The sequence below is a fragment of the Cyprinus carpio genome, chromosome A1, assembly GCF_018340385.1.
Source record: "Cyprinus carpio isolate SPL01 chromosome A1, ASM1834038v1, whole genome shotgun sequence".
Classification (NCBI taxonomy): Eukaryota; Metazoa; Chordata; class Actinopteri; order Cypriniformes; family Cyprinidae; genus Cyprinus; species Cyprinus carpio.
The window spans coordinates 20,194,290-20,208,720 of NC_056572.1; the positions used below are offsets into that span (position 1 = coordinate 20,194,290).

The window sequence follows — 14,431 nt, forward strand, 5'->3', positions numbered from 1 at the left end:
ACACCTCTAGAGGGCAGTAAAGCCCTTATTATCCAACATAAGGCATGTACTGTATGTGGAAAGTGTTGCAAAGCTAATGTCATTTTAACAGCATCATTATATTTGTCCCACTGTGTGTGTGTGTGTGTGTGTGTGTGTGTGTGTGTGTGTGTGTGTGTGTGTGTGTGTGTGTGTGTGTGTGTGTGTGTGTTCACAAACTGATTTGATTATTTCAGGTTCAATTTACAATTTATTTATAATTTAGTTCTTAGTAGGCCTACATTTGCAGTGAAGCACTGCTGAAAGCTTTTTGTGTTGCCTCCTAAATGTGACCAATTTGAAAAAATATTTAATGTAATTTAAAAATCGTATACATTTTAGGTTTTGTTTAGTTTATTGACATTTCAATTCTTTATAACCCTAAGATGTTTTTATTTCATAATCATAATTTCCTTTTTATAGATGCAACAAAGGCAAAATCACAATCATTCTAAGTTTTTCCTGGCACCTGCTTGAAACCCCTGCATGCCTGTACACACCGGCCTATACCTTAACCATAAAATAAATGACCTGCATGGTTCAACTAGAATCCTGAAATATAAAACCAGCTCTCATCAGAAGCATAACTAATTATACTATTAAGACATATGTAAGCTCTATTAATTATACGCAACATGGGTTATGCCATACTAGCTCATAATTCTATGATGATTAATGATCATAATTTGTTCAAACAAATTTGTTCTGTTTTGGACATTATGCACTTTGCATAATTTTAACAACAGCCACACATGTGTTAATTCAAATTCAAATTTGTTCATGAGCAATTTGATACCTTGTTTTTTTTTTAATTTAAGACATGATTATTTTCATACAAATAATGCATGCTAATACAATATTGGATTTAATACTTTCCCTATATAACAGCCTTTTTAGTGCATTACTGTCCTTAGATTTAGATATTTGTTTTCAGAGCAGTGCAGCTTGAAGGTGGATATGTTGAAAGTTTAAAGGGCTTAGTTGTAAGGTTGTAAGGAGTTCACATCATCAACAATCATATAATTATATTCTGATATACACATGAGTCAGAGCCCTAGATCACTGGAGGGCAGATTAATTCCTGAATGATTAAGCAACACACAAAAACAAAAGAATCAAATAAACATAAATACACATTGTATGACTGTTACTTGACAAGCTCAGCTGTAATGTAATGGTTCAATACAATTTTTGTAGTCTGCAGACTTTTATAAGTGTGAGAGAAAATGTGTCGGTGTGTTTCCTCAGATCCCAGACAGATAGCGCAGAAATTACAGTCTTGCACATACAGTCTTACCTGTTCCTCTTACTCTCAGCAGAGCAAACTACTGCACTGCTGCCTATATTCATGACTCACACAAAAGCCTTATTCTGAAAATATGAAGAGTGCTTTACAGTGAACCACATGCTATGAGAAGAAGAGGTATTATTATGCTACTTTTCACTGTTCAATCATACAACACTAGAAAATATGCTGGCAATTCAATACTTTTCAGCAACTATGAAAATACATTTTACAGGAATAGGAAATGACCCATAATCTATGTTATTCACGCTAGATTTTTAGCATCCAATCCTATATTGAGATGTAGGCTAATATATAAATTATTGTCCTATATCAAGAGTATTGCCATACATTTTTCTTAAATCTTTTATATTAACTTATGTAATATCGACATATTGAGAGGTTTTAGGATGAATATACATGTACATGACATTTATCCAAAAATGTACACACACACACACACACACACACACACATATATATATATACAGTCGTGGCCAAAAATATTGGCCCCCTTGGTAAATATCATCAAAAAAGGCTGTGAAAATTCATCTGCATTGTTAATCCTTTTGGTCTTTTATTTAAAAAATAAAAAAATATTTAAACCTCCATTTGCCAGTTTAACAGGTCTAAATTTTCTCCTATAATGCCTGGTGAGGTTAGAGAACACCTGACAAGAGATCAGAGACAATTCCTTCATCCAGAATCAATCCAGAACCTTTAGATTCCCAGTTCCATGTTGGTGCTTCTCCTCTTCAGTTCACTCCTCTCATTTTCTATAGGGTTCAGGTCAGAGGACTGGAATGGCTATAGCAGAAGCTTGGTTTTGTGCTCAGTGACTCATTTCTTTGCTGTTTTTGAGGTTTGTGTTTGGATTATTGTACGGTTGGAAGATCCAAACATGCCCCATCATAAGATTTCTAACGGAGTCAGTCACTTACTTATTTTTTATCTGTTGGTATTTATAGAATCCATTGATGCCATGTATCTAAACAAGATGTCCAGGACATCCAGCAGAAATATAGGCCCACAACATCAAAAATACAGCAGAATATTTCATTGTACACATGGGGTACTTTTTATCCCTGTTTTCACCAAACCCATCTTGAGTGCTTGCTGCTAAAATGCTCATTTTTTAGTTTCATCTGATCATAGAAGCCAGTCCTGTTTGAAGTTCCAGTCATGTCTGATAACTGAATATGCTTGAAGAATTTTTCTTGTAACCCTCCCAAACAACATGTGTTGATGTAGCAAACAACATACAATTATTTAAAATCTTTTCTAAAACTTATACTAAACTATTTCTCAAAAATACACCAAACTACACTCCCAAGCCACTTAAACTCTCCTTCTCACTGTGAATTAGGACGATATAGACACACGTCCTCTTCCTGGCAGTTTTGTAACATTTTATGTTGATTGGAAATTCTTAATTATTGCCCTGATGGTGGAAATGGGAATTTTCACTGCTCTAGCTCTTTTCTTAAAGCCACTTCACCAATTTGTGAAGCTCAATTATCTTTTGCTGCACATCAGAAATATATTCTTTGGTTTTTCTAATTTTGATGGATGATTAAGGGAATTTGGGCTTTGTTTTCCCTCCTCTTTATATTTCTGTTAAACAGGAAGCCAGAGCTGGATGATTTCATGTTTATAATCATGCTGGAGTGCTCAAAATTGTGAATATAAATGGGAACAAACATCAGAGATATGTTACTCATAAGAACTTATAGGGGTGCCAATAATAGTGTCCAAGAGTATTTGAGAAAAACATTCATCATATTTCATATTCATCATATTTACCAAGGGGGCCAATATTTTTGGCCATGACTGTGTATATATATATATATATATATATATATATATATATATATATATATATATATATATATATATATATTATATAATTGATTTAAAGTTAAAAAATGGGACAGATTTTACAGTATGCCATTATCATATCATTCAGAGTGATATAGTTAACATGCAGCTGGGGAAATACCATTCAACCATGATATTATGTAATCACAAATGTCCTTCTGTCTTCTGATTTTGAGAAACAAACATTATTCTCTGTAAAAGTGCTGGTCTGAGGTCTAGGGGTCCAGCAGGTGCAGAATTATGTTCCCTGGCCTTGGAGAATCAGATCCCCCTTGTCTTGACTCTTTTCATCCATCCTCTAGGCTACACAATGTACAAGCACTCCAGATAAAGCTGAGGGTCATTATGTATGGAAATAAGGCAAAAATGTCTGCTTTTGTGTTTATGTTAAGGATGCTCAGTCATTCTGTGTGTACTGCAACATTATTTTCACCTAAATATAGAGACTTTTCTTTTTTCTTTTTCTTTTTAAGACAGAAGACATAATGCACACAGATACAGAACAAAGATTTAAGGCAAATACAAATGCAGTGCTGATTCTTCTTTCCATTAACCTAAATAAATAAATAAATATTTTGAATAATAATAATAATAATAATAATAATAATAAATATGATGGTAAAACATTTCCTCAAAACGTAACCCACTTAAGACACAAATCACTTTTACGTTTTTTTTTTCATTTTATTTATTTATTTTATTTATTTATTTGTTTTTATTTTTGTTAATTGCAAAGAATCACCGCTGCATTTGAAATACAACGAACACAAAGAAAAGAAAAGAAAAGAAAAGAAAAGAAAAGAAAAGAAAAGAAAAGAAAAGAAAAGAAAAGAAAAGGAAAAGAAAAGAAAAGAAAAGAAAAGAAAAGGGGAAAATACATACACACAGGTAGGCTCAACACTAAGAAAGATGACAGTCTCTGGACGTTTGAAAAAAAAAAAGTTAAAATATAAAATAGACCAAATAAAATAAGATAAATACTTGAAAATAAGTGACGTCAATTTCAGGAGATTTTATGGCATTTATGGGTACAGTTAACATCTCTGCCAAGCCCACGCTAGTGTTTACATTCAAGTCAGATTTGGATCAATAAATATGCTACGTATAAAACAAATCCCTTCATTTTCAACATCCGCTCTGTTTGTTTGAAAGAGCACGTGACCTCCTCTGTGGAAAAAATGGCTGCGCCCTGTGCCGCTCAATGCTTTTACAGAACAGGTAGGTTTACAGGTTACTTGAAGGAAAGTTAGACTTATCTGTCTACTTTGTAGAGCATAAACACCCAGACTCAGATCATGGCAAGCCAGTGACCCAAACGAGATAGCATTAGCTTTTATTATTAATTAATATTAATAATCGCTTAATTTAAGTCTACACAGATTATACCTATTAATATAAAATCCAAACCTTCCAGCCGAATAAGGGCTGTTTTACAAGCTGTGGCATCGCTCGGCCACTGTGTCGCTATGTAGCAATGTCGGTAAAGAGAGCCAAACTCAGAGGGTCACTTTTAACTACTAACGCTTTTCACACATGCAAAACACTTGATACAAAGTTACAAGACCATTAATCTTTATGATTCGGCATGAACACACGTCAACTGACACTGATATTATTTTAACTAATATTATTTTCTGTGTTTATTTGTGTTTAAATATAAACAGCCTTGGTGAACAGAAGAGTTTTTTTTTAAGGGGGGGGGGGGGCTACATTGGCAAATCTAATAACTATTTCATAATAACGGGATATTCAGATGATTGAACTTTTATATTTAGTCCCTCCAATTTTGATCACTTGCGCTGTGTCCCAATTTGCCTATGTTTTTGTTTTTATGCACTACATTTGGGAGTTTTATACAAGACTACAAGAACAAGACTGCAGGAAGGCTGGACTCATGGCACTGTCTTGGAGTGCTTTATTGTTTGCTGGTTTGGCAGGGTCTTTGTGGGTCCAATAGAAGTAAATAGAGAAAGAAGCATACAACCCTCCCCGTCTGCTAAGCCATTTTTTTCTTCTTTTATGTTTAAGTGAATTATAACCGAAAGTGAATTGTTGGGTTTCCTGACAAAGAAGCTGTCCTATTTCAGTAAGTTAGCTAAATAAATAAGAATAGGCAAATATATGTATTTTATATTTCAGTTTGTTATTTAAAGGAGTCATATGACGTTGCTAAAAAGAACATTATCTTGTGTATTTGGTGTAATGCAATGTGTTTATACAGTTTAAGGTTCAAAAAACACATTATTTTCCACATAATGTACATTATTGTTGCTCCTCTATGCCCCGCTTTTCTGAAACGTGTCAGTTTTTACAAAGCTCATCGTACTGAAAAGCGAGGTGTATGCTGATTGGCCAGCGATCTAGTGCATTGTGATTGGCTGAATACCTCAAGCGTGTGACGGAAATGTTACGCCCCTTAACATACTGTGATGCCGTCTCCTGGCATGACGAGACAAAACCAATAAAACCTATTACAAACAAGGCATTTCATAAATACAGATAATTAATAATAACACATTATTATTACTAATAAACATTTAACGCATAAACATAAAACCATGTCTACATTTGTGTTCGGAGAAATGATAAAACAACAAACGTTACTCTACACTGCTCAAAACTCGCATTTGAATCATCAGAGGCAAATTCTTTAAATATGAAAACATACTTACAGGCTGTGAGTCAGAAGCGCCAGACTGTCCTTGCAAAGTTGAAACTGCCCCACTTATAGAAACAGACCCATTGTAGGCTAGTCTGCAGGTTCAGGAAACAGTCCTCCATAAAATGCATCACACAGCATCACACACTGCAGGCTTGAGTGAGGAACAGCCGGCGGATTCGACGAAGGACACATGTGACGACCCCGGGCTGGACTCCGCTTCATCCACGGTGAAAGCCGATCTGACGATCCACAGCACAAAGTTGATGTATTTCCTCAGCGACCAGCACGGATCAGCTCCAGGCATGACAAAGCCGATATCATCCACTTTTGGAAGGCCAAACAAAGTAGTTTCGCTTTCACAAAGAAACACAGTGTCTCCACGACATGGCGGCAACAACAATACTACAGTGAGAATAAAAGTTATGCCTTCTTTCTTCGTGTTAACGTTTGGACAATGTTATGCAAATCTTCCCACACAGTGACGTAGACATGTAGTGGCGTGTTTAAATGAGGCATGGACCAGTCTTAACTTTTATAAAGAATATCTCTTTGGATTTGAGACTTTAGTCATTGCCACTTTACAGATCTTCTTTATGCACCAAGAGCTTGTAACACTTCAAAGAGAAAGGAAAATTGAAATCGCATCGTATCACACCTTTAATGTAATTTAATGATGTTAACACTTTTTTTCTTTCAGGGATTTCAAGGACTTTTATTTAAAAAAAAATAAAAATTTAAGAAACATTTTAGGACAAGCATCCATGATGAACAATACAGTAAATGCACAAAAAAATGACTCAGTTGACAATGGTTATTAACAAGCAGAAAATGGTTTAGCTGCTTCACCACTTAGGTAAACACAAAGAAATGGCATTATTCATTAAACTTTTATGACATTTGTGTTGTTTAAGAACTAATGCAGTGATTGATTTTCTTATAGGATTTTTTTTTATAGGAAATATAATATATGAATTGGGAATGTCTTCTTTGGGCTTACAGAGCAATAAATAGTAATAAATTGACATTAAGGTTGACACATGACATTGATGTACTGCAAGTCCTGAAGTAAGGATTATAGAATACAGCTAAAGCACAAGACTAAGTCTAAAGTCGACCACACACATACACACAAAGGGAATTCAGTTCAATCCACATCCTTTGGCCACATCCTTTGCTGCCTACCACCCAAATTGTTGTCACTACACACAGCCGCTACCCCACCCTGGGTTAACCCACTACTGCCTTTATTCTAAACCCCCAGCTGCCACTTCACTGGTTCTGAACTACTCCCTTCATCCCTGGTATTTTCATCTTTCCTGTGTATAGCTGCACTTATTTTGGGCTTTTGACCACTGTTTTCTTTTCTTTTTTTTCTTTTTTTTTTTTTGGTCACAGTTCTTTTAAATTATTATTTATTTTATTTATTTATTGATATATTTATTTTTTTTATTTTATTTTTTTTCTTGAGGCAGAACTCTGCAGTTTTTGTTGGCATGAGTTACAACATGGTTGTTGATGTGAGGTGGTGGATTTCAGATTATTTTCATTTGTGGTTCAGATTCAAAATTAAACACATATTATGTGAGCATCACTGCATTGTGTAATTGCATGGACTGTTTGTTTACATTGCAGCTGTGTTATTCTTGTGAGTGGGTTTGGCACATGATCCACAGGGTTTGACAATAGATGTTAACTTGACAATAGAATACATTTGATTGAAAAGCCCTGCAACATCATCAGACACAGACACTCGAGTCATGTAAGTGTAATTTAGAATATTATGATTATATTATATAAAATATTTTAGTATAAATGATTTGAATATAAATATTATTATGTTCCTATATATTTATATATAATGCAATTCATCAATATGGATTTTATATATTTAAATTAGTGCTACAAAATAATCAATTAAAAAGTTAACTAATTAGCTGCACAAGTTCTTTCCTCCGACCAAATGACTTAAACATGCCTGACATCATAATTATGACATCGCAACTCATAAATACAAACTTCCCAAGAGGATTTGAATGCACCAGTGTTCACAAGTTAGGAAGTCACAATTTTGATGTCAAATGTGGATAATGTCCGCAGAAAGTTTCGAGTTTCCTACTTATAATTATGAGTTTGTGTTGCCTTTCATGTGCGTTCAATACTAAATACGATCTTTCTGACATGACATGAACTCACCAGTACTTTAAAACTAGCAAAAGGATGTGGGGAAAAGACATTCACAAATTAATGCATAGCTATTTACAGTTCTAATTTAAATTAATCTAATTGGTCAGTTACTCAATAATGTAGTGCAAAATTACTTTTGAGTTGTCTAATATAAACTTGCATAGGTGATCTGATTAATTTAAATAGCTTTCTTTTCCTAACTTATAATGGCATTATAAGAGTCACATCTTTTGTACTTTATACTCTGCATCAAAATAAAATCTGAGATGAGTCCAGCTGGTTTAAAATGGCAGCGACTTTACCTTTTAACCGAAATCTCTTACTGTCTAGTAGTTACTACTATTTTTGGTTTGGAACGTGCTTTGCGTTGCTTTTTTTTTTCAACATCATATAAAGTGATCTCAAGATATCAATGTACTCAAGTGTCCTTTGGCCTGAACGTGTACATTTACTCTAATTTGGTATCACACTTTACACCTCTGAGAAATCCACTTTGCAGTGCATTATCACACCATTTGTTCATCTCTTTTGCTGTGTATAGGTGGTGCAAGCCTGCTCCAGAGACTAGCACAGCTGCCCAGCTGCCACAGAAGCTCATCTGCTGCCCACCAATGCCCACCTCACCGATGTTTCTTCACCGGATTATGTGTCATCCAGCAAAGTGCCTGAGTGGCCAGATTACATAGAGATTAAAGATGAGGAGCAGATCCAGGGTTTGAGACGAGCATGTCAACTAGCCAGACACATACTGCTGCTGGCAGGAAAGAGTTTGAAGGTATACTCTACACTTACCTGAAATTTGAGAACGTAACGTTGAATAAGCTTGATGTGACACGTCCTTGAATTGTCACTATATTGATTGTTTTCTAGGTAGGTATGACGACAGATGAAATAGACTTTATAGTTCATCAGGAAGCCATTTGTCACAATGCCTACCCCTCTACTTTACATTATGGGGGCTTTCCAAAGTCAGTCTGCACCTCTGTTAACCATGTAGTATGCCATGGCATTCCAGACAGGTAACTCAGTGCTATCAAATGTAAATGATTTGTTGTGACTGCATGTCTGTACTTTTGTTTGTTAGTATGATTGTCAATGGCATGGAGCAGTCCTGCTGCTGAAGGGCCAACATTTAGCTACAACCTGCTCCAAAACACCTGTCTAGACGTTTCTAGCAGAGATGGTACTATTACTGGTAGATACCAACCTCTGTGGTTCATTTGAGAAAATGTAATGGGCAACTTGTTTCACACGTGCCTTTATAACCACATTGTAGTTTTGACATCACTGAATTTCTGTCAGAGTTGTGTGACAGTCAGATGCTGTTTGCAGATTCCATAGAAATGAATGAGAGTGAACAGAACCCGTTTCAAAATTGTCTGTGACTACTCTTGTAAAACTATTTTTGCTTTGCTTTCTCCAAATATTGTTCACTCCAAAATAACTGTTTAATGGCAAACAGGTTAAAGATTAGTGGACAGGTTGTCATGTCATTAATTGATAAGATTTTTTCTCAAAAATGGATATTGTTTAGCGTACTGAAGCCTCTCCTCCATTGACAGTGTACTGCAGTGTTGCTGTTTTTTTTTTTTTTGCTAATTTTGGAGGCTCGACTTAAAGCTACTCTGTTTCTAGCACTCCTAAAGATCTTGATTACTTAGTAAAGGTGTGTTTTAATAGGGTTGGAGCTAAACTTTTCAGGTAATGTACACTTTGTATTCATGTTGGTTTCATTATTTAAAAACCTTTATACCATTTTCAAGAAAAGTCTGAATTCATTGACTTAAAATGTCAGGTGTTGTAAAAAGTTATAACATATTTAGCTTGAATAGATGTGAATTATTGTAATAAATACAGTAACATGTTGTAATAAATACAAACTATGAAGTTTTTAGAGAGACACAAGATTAGTTTTTTTTCCCTGCATGTTAGTTGCACCACATGATTTTGATGGTTGCACCACATGACTTTTACTGAAGCAGTTTTGATAAAATATTTTTTTCTAAGAAAATGCCAACTTATTATTTATAGAATTTTATTCTGCCACCAAGGCTTTTTTTCTTATGATGTCAGAACAATCATATCACCCCTGATTTTTGTACTTTTTGCCCCACAAAAATATATCGAAATGGACTTTAGTTCAGAAATTAAAAATATGTATGAATTGCATTTTCTATGTATTTTTTAACAACTTATATGCAGTCAGTATTATATTTTGTTTTCTAGTCAGCCATTGCAGGATGGAGATATCATCATTATAGATGTCACAGAGAGTCCTTTGTTTAAATTCTAAGTTAGTTCATTGCTGTTAGATTCCAAAACAATAAAGTTATTGTTTACACCTCATTATTGGTAAATAGTGGATGCTATATATATATTCTATAGGTTTATCTAGAAGGTTACCATGGTGACACCTCAAAAACATTTCTGATTGGCTCAGTCAGTGAACATGGGAGGAAGTTAGTGGATGTGGCTCGTCAGTGCAGAGATCAGGCCATCCCCGCCTGTGGACCAGGTCAACCTCTGTGTGTCACAGGCAACACTATCAGGTGTGTGTTCATTCCCACACTCATCCCAGATTACATTACAGGTTGAATTCCTAACAGCATCCCGAATCTTCAAGAGTAATGTCTATGGGAAGTGTTCTTTTATTCATTGCATTTTCCAACTTGCTCTTGTTAAAAATAGCACATCTAACCCATAAACCTCTCTGTTATCCCTCTTGTGCGCAAAAGTAGAAAAAAGACAGCAATCTTGCCTCATCAGGCCTTATTTGATAGTGTAGGGTCTGAAGAAGGACTGCACAGAGTTAATGTATTTCTCAGTGAGCTCCGAGCAGGCAATTACCCAGAGTGCAATGGGGTTTTTCCTGCAATGGGGTGTAAATTACAGGTTAGTTTGTCTTGTTGGATGTGTGCATGTGTGCAAGTGTCCGTGTGTGTGTGTGTGTGTGAGAGAGAGAGAGAGAGAGAGAGAGAGCGATGTAAATTACAGGCTTGCTCCTGCTGTCTTTGAGAATCGTAGACTCTGCCAGGGTGGATTCAGCTCCCCACAGAGACACGAAAAGATCCGCAGGAGGCTTTTCACAGAGAGAGGACATAGTCAGTCACTCACATACAGTACAGAAACATCTTTAACAATATCTTATTGAATTTCCACATCTAATACAAAGACCTAAATGTGTACAATATCAATAGTGAAGATGCCGAAATGGGTTCAAGGTCAAAACATATATTTTATTATTATTTTCATGACATATATAAATGTGTATTTTACTTTTATCTTGAAAATAATACTTTTAAGTGAGTGTAGTAGTTTGTGCAGTGTAGCAATAGATATTTCTTCTGTGTCTGAGGAAGCAATGCTTTTGTTTCTCTCTCTCTGCGTAGGATTCTGAGCTTCTGCAGGGACATACACTGTTATTATATACACACAGAGGGAACAATTACCTCTCCTCAGGAAAAAGCACTTAGACCTCTCTTTCACTCCTTCTCTCCATCTCTCGCTTTTATTTTTTTTTATCATGCTGGCACCCTAAGCATCCTCTCTCCAGCTCTCTCTTTGCAATTCTTTGTCTTTGTCTTTTATTCTTTTTGTCTGTTACACACCTTTGTCCTCTACCTTCCCCCTCCCACCTCCCAGAATATAAAAAAACAACTATTCGAGAACATTTCAAGCATGCCTTGTTCACAGTGAAAAGCTGTATATAATGTTACTTACATGTAGGCAACATGGTTAAATTTGACATTTCAGAGGCAGCGCCCTCTGGGTGTAGGCTCATGGGTAAACCAGACTTTTTTTACCCAATGAGAACATTTAATTTTACACTTAATCATTAATCAGACACTTCACTACCCAAAAGAGGAAAATGCACAAGCAATTCATCACACATCAACCAAGATAAACCTGGCTAAACATAAATTTGAGTATTTCTTTTTTTGTTTCTGAATTACAGCAAAATAGCAAATTCAAATGAATTTTGTGTTTGTCCATATTTTATCGGCCATGGGATCGGCACGTATTTCCATGGTTATCCAGAGATATGGCATCATGGTGAGAGTTAAAATTATTTTATGTATTATTCATTTATTTGACTTAATATTTAAAAATGATATCTCAGTTATCTATGATTGACTTGAAAGGGATACTTTACTGAAAATGTCATGTCCAAACCTGTTTGACTGAATTTCTTCTGTAGAATGCAAGATATTTGGAAAAATGTCACAGGGTGTTTTGTTATTGTTTGTGCTTACAATGAAAGTCAGTAATCTAATTTCATTGTCCTTATAATGAAAGTCAAAGATCTTATATAGTTTGGATGCTAATATCTTCTTAAGTGCAGGTTTAGATTAATGACTGTTAGTAAATGAAGACAATTTTCAGTTTTGGGTGAACTAACCCTCTAATTTATCTATGAGCTTTATTCTACTCTATTGCAGCCATATGAATACAGTTGATTAATGTGATCAGCTAAGATGCTTTACCATTAATTAGGGTACTGGTGCAAGGACCCTTTGAATTGCTCTGTTTATACAGTAGATGATTTTTTTTTTTTTTTTTTTTTTTTTTTTTTGGTGGTGGTGGTTCATGCTTCTTTGTTCTTTTACTGCCAATGACATTGGCCTACAGATGGAACAGGGCATGTCCTTCACCATAGGTCTGTGGGTGTACTCATTGTTTTAGATGACAGACTGATTGAATGTTATTAAGAGCATCAACGGAAGCAAGAATTTGTACATTTCAGGAAGTTAAACCATCCAACCATTCTTATGGAAGGATCCTCAGAATTCAAGATCCTGAGGGACAAGTGGACGGCTGTATCTGTGGATGACAAAAGGTGCATGTTGTGTTCAGTTTCCTCTCCCACACTTCTCTCACCACCTTTCTAATGAGAGCCCAAATGCAGCCATTTATATGTAGCCTACATTATTCACTTATTACTTCATAGAAGAATAAGTGGCCAATTTCTATTGAGAATCTTCAAGAACTTTATTTCTATTGGCTGTTGACATTTAGTTTGGAAAGACTAAGTACCCTCAGAATTTGAAGCACATATAGAGAGTTAAGTGCTCTGGGATAAACTTTCCTTTAACTGCATATATTTCACTGGAGAGCACTTCAGTGTTAATTGCAAATGAGCTGATTGCCCTGTTGGCAGGTGAGAGCAGAGTGTTACTACTTGGTCAGTGGTTGATTAGAGCACTGATTTTTAAGGTTGAGTGGGGTAATATGCGATATAAGAAAATTGATACATTAGACTCTAAGGCCCCATATTGATTTACTGAATAAGGACTCACAATTTCTTCCTTACAAAATATTTTTGAGCTTGGCAGAACTAGACAATATTCATAAAATGTATAAAAGCTCTAATGGTGTTATAAGGTTTTATTAGTATTGTTATTTTTGCATTATTATTATTATTTTATATGACTTTTCTAGGTCTGGAAATCACACTTTATATTTTTTCTTTATGATATCAGATCATTTTAAGTCATCTTGCAGCACTCTTAGAAGTTTGCCGAGGCCCCCTGGTGGGCTCTGGACCTGGTTGAGAACCAGTGATCTTAGATGGACAACTGAATCTCAACATGTTTACCTGTGTGTTTGTTTTCTTGTGTGATAATGCTCAGATCGGCCAAGTTTGAACACACGGTTGTCATCATGGTGTAGAGATTCTGACCAAACTACCAGATGAAGATTGACTGGACAAGAATATGGAACATCTTAAAGTGTGACTTGTGAGATGGAGCTGAGTTTTTAGAGTAATAGAATCTGTTGTTTAAATAAATGTTTCTTGACGTTTATCCAATGTTTTATCTTATTTTATTAGCCTGACCAAATAGCTTCATGGAACAGCTGTGCAGCTCCAGCGCTGCGTTTTTTCATTACGAATTAATAGGGTTAATTGTTTAATGTATGTAGGTTATTGTGTAATGAGTTTCAAAATCTCTTCCCTATTCCAAACTCATTGGTTTCTGATGTCATCTCGGTGAACTCATTGAAAGCACAGGGAATGAAATGACATTACGTCTTATTATTATAGAGGGGTTTCTCCGTGCATCATAATATTACTCCGCAGTAATGTAGTTAGCGCTGTGCATCTCTAGAGAGGTGATTATATTTATGGGCCGTGGGTTTTCGTATGAGCCATGTGTAGCGTATCAAGAATACCCTATAATCATATCTGCTCCACGACAACATTGGCAAATTTTTTGCCTTATGCTGTCTGACATTTGACAAAGTTGAAATTCTTCTGTCTGAAATACGCAGTGAGAATAGCAGTGTTCATAGCTTTCAGTTTTGAAGTGTGTGGATTGCAAAAAAATGAAATCGTATTTTACAAATATGAAATCGCAAAAAATCTATATATACAATAAAAAAATAGAAGGAAAGAAGTCAAATGG

At 35.3% G+C, this 14,431-nt stretch overlaps 1 pseudogene; it reads left to right on the forward strand.

The window, feature by feature from the left end:
* The first annotated feature begins 4,046 nt into the window (after nucleotides 1-4,046).
* On the forward strand, nucleotides 4,047-9,582 carry LOC122145097 (annotated as a pseudogene).
* The last annotated feature ends 4,849 nt before the right edge of the window (nucleotides 9,583-14,431 follow it).